At 48.0% G+C, this 7,434-nt stretch overlaps 2 long non-coding RNA genes across 3 annotated transcripts in view; both read right to left on the reverse strand.

Moving 5' to 3' along the window:
• Window positions 1–1,685: 1,685 nt before the first annotated feature.
• On the reverse strand, window positions 1,686–4,462 carry LOC108490285. Its single transcript, XR_001872238.2, has 2 exons — window positions 2,650–4,462; window positions 1,686–2,083 (listed from the first exon to the last, which is right to left on the reverse strand). It is a non-coding gene; the product is annotated as an uncharacterized LOC108490285 (long non-coding RNA).
• A 1,890-nt stretch (window positions 4,463–6,352) lies between these two features.
• LOC115068745 overlaps window positions 6,353–7,434 on the reverse strand; it is a 10,139-nt gene continuing 9,057 nt past the window's right edge. For both annotated transcript variants that reach the window (XR_003848086.1, XR_003848085.1), the window contains exon 3: window positions 6,353–6,457. This is a non-coding gene — a long non-coding RNA (uncharacterized LOC115068745). The remainder of the gene's footprint in view (window positions 6,458–7,434) is intronic.

Below are 7,434 nucleotides of genomic sequence, written 5' to 3' on the forward strand. Positions count from 1 at the left end.
CTGCCTCTGTCTCCCAAGTGCTGGAATTTAAGGCATGTGCCACCATACCCAGTGAAACCGGCATTTTAAGCACATACCCGAATAAGTTTCCTGTATACCAGTTTGGACTCTTCTGTTAGGATTTTGTAGACAAGCCATAAAGATCCAAGAAGAACCCTTAATCACTCACATCAAGTAACTAAAATCCAAAGGGCTAGGGAAATGACGATTTGGGGTAGTTCCCGTGTGACAGATGCTGTTCAAGATGCCTTTAACAGACACAAATTTAATCATCAGTGATCCAAAGGAGCAGTATATGATAACCATCTTGTATTAAAAGAAACAAGCTTGCTGGATGTGGTGGCTCACGCCTTTAATCCCAGCAGTTGGGAGGCAGAGGCAGGCGGATCTGAGTTCAAGGCCAGCCTGGTCTACATAGTGAGTTCCAGGACAGCTGGGGCTACAGGGAGACGCTGTCTCAAAAAGCCCTCCCCCCCCCAAAAAAAATAGAGAGAGAAAGAAAGAAACAAGCTCAAGAGCGGGAAGGTGCCTAACAGCACGGCTAGTGACCCACGGGGACTTGAATTCCCGAGTTTAATAGCTGAGAGGACATACTTCCAAAGCCTCTCTGCATCTCAGGAAACTGCAAAATAGAGGGACACAGGACATCATCTGGTTCCCAGGTCAGCTTTGGAGCAGTTGGATCTGCCTAATTGAAGTTCTAGAAGTCAAGATTTGAGAGTTTAATGTATCTGGTTTGGACTCTAGTGTGTTCAAGTCATCTTTGACTTTAATAACCCTAATAAAGGGGCTGGCTGAGTGCTGGATGAAGTGATGTGTATAGAAAATTCACATGCCTTCTGAGTGGCAGGGGTGGGAGGAGACAGCAAGGAAGGACAAGCTGATGCCCCTACATGTAACATTGCACAGATTTTGACTAGAGTCTCTCAAAGGGTAGCCTCTGCTGTCCAGGTAGTGTCCTATTTCAAAGAAAAGTCCAAAGTCTAGCTTTCCTTGTAAAATATGCCAATTCTGAAATAGCTATAACTAATTCAAAGTTTGAAATACACCAGATCAGCAGCAGATCTGGAAGACTGAGTAAGGCCCTTGAAGCTCCCACATTCAGTCTCTGATACACAAGAAGAGAATCCCAGGGCATCAAGCTGCCTGTGGCAGCTGGGATAGGATTTACTGGAGTTTGTCAGTTTCCTTTTTGAGTGTTATGTGAAGGTATATCCCTGTTACTTCTGTTGGCTTAATAAAACATGCTTAGCTTTATCGGGTATGAATCAGATGTAGCCAGACAGCCAATTGTCTGTAAATTCAATTGGGGTCTATTAGTTTTCCTTAGTATTGCATGACTGCCTCATTTTGGGTGATCCTCAATTGACACTGGACAATTTTAAGTGTGTGATTCCCTGGTCTCTGAGCTAATTTTAAAGGAAAACAAAGTGAACACTGGGGGAAAGAATTCTGAGTTTCTGCAGGCACCCTATCTGCATCTTAAACAAAAACCACTGCATTTGGGGATTTTACAAGTTGAACTTATCTATACTGAAGTGTGAAAGCTGTTTTAGACCAGAAATGATCCATGTCTCCTTGTATGATTCTCACATGCACACCGAAAGACCCACAGACATGTAGAATGACTAGTACTCGTTTTTAACATTTCCACAGCGTGAATATCCACTCTTTCCGAATCGGCACCGCGTTTGGAGATGTTTATTTAACTACTTTACTGAAGGGTCCAAGATAACCGCTCGCTCTCTCTCTCTCTCTCTCTTTTTTTTTTTTTTAGCGTGACACATTTATTTCATGTCATCAAGAGAGGCAACGTTAACTGATCACAAGGAAACTCATTAAAACGAGTACAGTGTGTGGCGGGGGGCCCAAGTTGAGCAGAACGGAGCGGGATGGAGCACCTTTGGGCCGGGCAGAGGATGGAGCATCTGCCGGACGCACCGGGGATGGAGCACCTTCGGGAAGGGCCGGGGATGGAGCACCTACATGACGCTCTCGGACTCCCAGTGGAGAGGCAGCAGGACCGGAGCCACGTGGGGCTGCAGGCGCTTTCCCCGCTAGGTTTCGGAACTGTAGTTTTCCACTGTAAAAAACCAAAGAGCATTAAAGGAGCCTGCAAGATCTGGACTGAGAAGCCTTCCCTCCCCGGAAGCAGACGGGCCCGAGTTCCCGGAGCCTCGAGGCCGGTATGTGGCAGAAGGAGGCGCGGAGTTTCCCGCGCGCCGCGGACTGACTGGAAAGTGGCAGGAAAGCCGCCCGCTTGCGGGGACGTAGACTAGGGCTGGGAGCAACGCGGGGCAGCTCAGTAGCAGCCGCACCTCCCCCAGCACCTCCCCTTCCCGCCCTGTCCACACCCCCACCTCCGGCCCCCCCCTTCCCTGCACCTAACGTAGCCTCCTCTTCCCCTCCCCCTCTCCCCTCCCCCATTCTACTTTCCTCTTCCCCTCCCTCTTTTTCTTTCCCTCCCCTCCCCCACCCTACTCCCTTCTTCCCCTCCTCTCTTTTCTCTACCCCTTTCCCATCCCCTCATCTCGCCTACCCTTCCCTTCCCCTCTCCCTTTTTTCCTCTCCCCTCCTTTTTCCTTACACCCCTTCTCCCCCCCCTTGCCCTCCCCCTGCTCCTCTACCCTCCCTCCTAGGGCTGCGCACACAGATCTGGGCAGAATGTGGCTCCTGGAGGCTGTGTGAGAAGTCCTAGGAGACCGGTCTGCAGCGGCTCCCCGGCGGACTGGGCCCAGGAGCCTCCGGGATGAGACTCGTCCCAAGCCTGCGGTCCCAGCGGTTCTCGCAAAGCGTTGATCCTGCTTTTGAGATTCAGCTTAGAGCGAGGTTCGCGTTCGGTTTTATTTTGGACAGGGAAATGAGGACGCGAAAAGATACTGAGGGAGTGAGGCAGGAGGACCGAGGCTTCCTCCACCGCGGAACTGCGTGGGAAAGGGGTGTAGACATCGGGTGGCCCCTAAGGCGACGAGACGACTGGCGCAGCCGAGGCCCAGGGAAGGAAAGTGGGCGGTATTTCGGAGGCCCACACTGATGGGTCTTCACTAGATCCATCCCAGCCCAGATGCTTGGACGCCGGATGTGACCAGTGCGTTTTTTACCTGGTTTTCCTAGAGCCAGGCCCGACACTTAACACGCAGTGAATAGCTTATGCCTGCAGAGTGCATAGCAACTTTCTCAGCATCAGTCCTTATAAGAATTTTGTGTCTCTTTTATTCCCATTTTAGACGGGAGCAGATTGAGAGGTGGGTAGGCTCAGGGGACTTAGCCAGGACCACAGAGCTCTTCCTGGTCTGTTGGGGCTCAAACATGTCTCTAAAATTCATGCTATGACTTAGTATTTGGAGGCTTGCCGCATCAAGGTTCATTCCTACACAGACAGCGCTGGCACCCTGTGTAGGTAGAGGAAAGGCAGGTAGATTGCAGTAGTTAAGAGTTCTCCCAGACTTGTTTCACAATGGATATAATCGGCTCAGCTGCCTCTTAAGCCCTCAGGGTAGTACTGCAGCCTTTCATTAACCTGGGTCTGTGAATTCCTAGACCCTCTCCAGAAGGGTACTTGAGCTGCTGTCTGGCTAACCAAGTCTCCATGTGGTTTAGGGGAATTCCCTGGGCCCTAGGCTAGTATTCCTGTGCAAAATTACTTAACTGTCCAACAGGATTTAAAAAATCCCCCAAACTCCCATTTTCTACAAAGAAAATGTACAATAGTGAGGAGAGAGTGACTAATCAAGGACAGCCGAACTTGAAGGCTTAGTGGGATACTTGCAATGTGCCCAATAAGCTGGATTTTGAAGAACATCTGAGGACAAACCGAGACTTCTGGCCTCTTCTTTATTTTTCAAGATGTTTGCTTTAGAGATGAAGTGGATACTTGGGAAGTGACAAGATGATGGCACATTTATGGTCCAACATAACTGTCTATCCTTTTGTTTCTCCCTAGCAAGTATAAAGCGCCTGGTAGTGTTGGGCATCTCTGACAGCTTCTTTTCTGAAGGTTTGGAGAGCCCATCAAGAATGCTTTTCTGCTTCAGTTTCTATATTTACTGCTTAACACCTGTATGTTCATAAGTCACCAGAACACATCCTCAACTTCCCCCAAATGAGCTGATTTAATAAGCCCAGTCTGCTAAGAAAGTTAGTGAGAAGGCTGATCTCACATCTGATATCCACACATGTTCCAACAGAATGCACAGGGAATTGATGTTCTATAGGCAGTTTACTAGAAACACTACAGGGTGCTGAGGCTCATTTATTTGTTCTGTTTTGTTTTTGGAGACAAAGTATCACTATGTAGTCCTGGCTCACCTGAAATCTCAAACTTGTGATCTTTCTGTCTCTGACTCCTGAGTGCAGGTATGATGGGGTGAACCACCATGCCAGGCCTGGCTTATGTCTTTCTAAACCTAGTATTTACCCCCCTCTGGGAGGGCTAGGAAGTTCTCACCATTAGCCCCTTGCCATTTCTTTTTATAAAAAATGAATTTATTTTTATTTTATGTGTATAAATGATTTGCTTGCATGTATGTAAGTACACTTAAGTCATGCGATGCCCACAGAGGCCAGAGGAGGGCATCAGATCCCCTGGAACTGGAATTAAGGGATGGTTGTTAGCTGCCATATGGGTGCTGGGAATTGAACTTGGGTCCTCTGCAAGAGCAGCTAGTATTCTCAGCTGCTGAGCCATCCCTCCAGCCACCCTCTCTTACTTCTTTAGGTTAAGAACAGAAGCCACCAAAGAGGGCCTTACTACACCTTGATACCCAAGCCTTGTTTGGGAGAGGAGGGGACAGGAGGCCTGTCTGTGTCTTCTTAGACTGATGACCAAATGAAGGAAATGGGCTCCACTCATCAGCATCCCAACAGAAGGGGCCTCAATAATTCTAGGCTATGTTTTACACTGAAATTGGTCATTTTTCCTGGGGTGGCCTGCTTCCCCTAGTTTTATTTTATTTTGGAGTTGGAGATAGATCCCGGTGCCTAACCATGCTAGGCAAGCACTGTACCACCAAGCTACATTTCTAGTCCTTCCCTAGCCTTTTTGTCAGGATGGCTTAGATGGTAGAAGATAGGGCTGAGGCTGCCTCTAAGGAAGGCTCCTTTTCTTGGGACCTGACATCATGCGTTCCTTGTGCTGGGAAGTATCTTGGGCCATTTTCTATTACTATAACAGAATACCACAGAGCAGGTAACATATAAAGATGTTCAATCAGCTCACAGTTCTGGAGGTTGGGACCAAGGATAGACCTGCAGTACCTTGTGAGAGCAGGCTTGCTTTATAACAGTTGCTCTCTGGATTATTCTATTCATGGGGACTTATGACCCTCATGACCCAGTCCCTTCTTATTAGGCCCCACCTAGCATTACTACATGGGGATCAGCTTCTAGCACTTGAACGTAAGGGACAGTGCCATACAGAGATAGAGCCCTGGATGGTGTGAGAGACTCCCTTCCTTCTGGGCACCCTGAAGATGACCAAATGGGGCAAAGCTTAGTGCTGTGCCTCTTCAGCAACTGCAATAGGCGCAGAGCTCCTTTTCTACCTGGCCGTTGCAGCTCTCTTTGCTGGTGGCTCCCCTGTACACCCTATTTACTCCTCAGGCCCATCTACCACTGCAGGGCCCTGTGCCCCCACCTTTCCGATGAATGTGCCTCTCTGGGTGCCATTCTTTTAAGATTTATTTTGTGTATGCATGTGTGTATGTGCACACGAGTACAGGTGCCCAAGGAAGCCAGAGGCATTGGATCCCTTGGAGCTGGATTACAGGTGGTTGTGAGCTAGAAATCGAACTTGGGTCCTTTAGAAAAGCAGTATGTGCTCCTACCAGCTGAGCCTCATCTCCAGCCCCTGGTGCCATTTTTCGTGTCATTTCCAGAGACTAAGAGGATCTGCAAAAACCATGGGCCATGTAGTTATTCTTATGAACTGGAGACTATATAATGTCTGCAGTCCTGTCTGGCTCTGGGGCAGGACAGTGAGGGAGATCCTATGGGTTTTTAGTATCTCTTCAGTCTTCTCAGGGAGCATGAACCACTTACTTCCGTATGCATAGGCTGCCACTGAAGATGGATGATGCGTAATAAAATTAAGATGAAGTTCTGTGTAAATCATTTCAGCTCACAGAGATTGTAGAATGCTGGAGATGAAAGGGATATGAAAGAGGGTGGTTTTCTTCTATCTCCTCATTTTGCAGCTGTGGAAACAGGTCCAAGAAGGGGCACTGAGAAACCTGCTATCATATGGCTGTCACACGGGCTGGAAAGTATACCCTTCTCCATGGCCACAGCTGCTATACCTGCCGCCATATTTCCACCTCTGCAAAGTTAAGGAAAAAGCAGTCCTCTAAGCATCTTCACCACCCACTCTGTTTATTGTTTCCAGCTGTTAAAAATTGCTCCTCTTTGAAGTGAGTTGCTCCACCAATCATCCAGGGTCACCATTCCCAGGAGTGCAGAGCTAGAGGGGGAAAAGGCAGGTGATGTGCAGAAACATAATTACCAGTCTCTTCCCTGGCACATCGGGACTTCCGTCACTCAAATCCTGGGTAAATACTAACCTGCAGGGCCAATTGCTAACTGCAGTGAACTGTACCTTTGCCCTCTGGGGGTGGGAAGCTAAAGGAGATGGCCATTCCTAATCTCGTTGGCTTTGGATGGAAAGGTGGTTTTGCCTGGTGGAAGCCTTGGAGAGTGGATAATGTGTGTCTATGCCCTGTAATACTCCCCACAATCCTGTAAGATAGTGGCCAAGAAAACCTTACAATCCAACTCTGGTGGCACAGGCCTATAATCCCACCTACTTAGGTGGCTGAGGCAGGAGGGTTACAAGTCTAAGACCTGTGTGGGCTACACAGAGTGAGTTCAAAGTCAGCTTAGGAAACTTAGTAAGACCCTGTCTCAAAATAAAAAGTAAAGAAGGCTAGGGATATAGATCAGTGATAGAGCACTTGCCTAGCATGCACACGGCCCTACACTGAGTCCCTGGTTCTAAGAAAACCACAAAAGCCTCACACATGCTTTTGGCTGTCTATGCCTTTGTCTCAGTTGAGACCTTTTATCAAGCCAGGGGTGGTGTCACAGGCCTATAATCTCAGTACTTGGCCAGCTGAAGCAGGAGGACCATGATTTCAGTCTATCTTGGGGTACCTAGTGAGACCCTATATCAAAAAGCCAAAAAACAGCCCATAAAACAATAACAAAAAACAAACCCCAGCTTAGTATGGTGGTGCACACCTTTAATCTCAGCACTTGAGAGACAAAGGCAGATCTTTTCGAGTTCTAGGCCAGCCTGGCAGCCTGGTCTACATAGTGAATTCCAGGCCAGCTACGGCTACATCGTAAGACTCTGTCTCAAAAAAAAAAAAAAAAAAAAAAAAAAAAAAAAAAAAAAAAAAAAAAAGGAGGGGCACAGGGCTCTATGTTATTCCCCAGAGC

This window comes from Nannospalax galili, unplaced genomic scaffold (assembly GCF_000622305.1).
Source record: "Nannospalax galili isolate Female #2095 unplaced genomic scaffold, S.galili_v1.0 scaffold768, whole genome shotgun sequence".
Lineage (NCBI taxonomy): Eukaryota > Metazoa > Chordata > Mammalia > Rodentia > Spalacidae > Nannospalax > Nannospalax galili.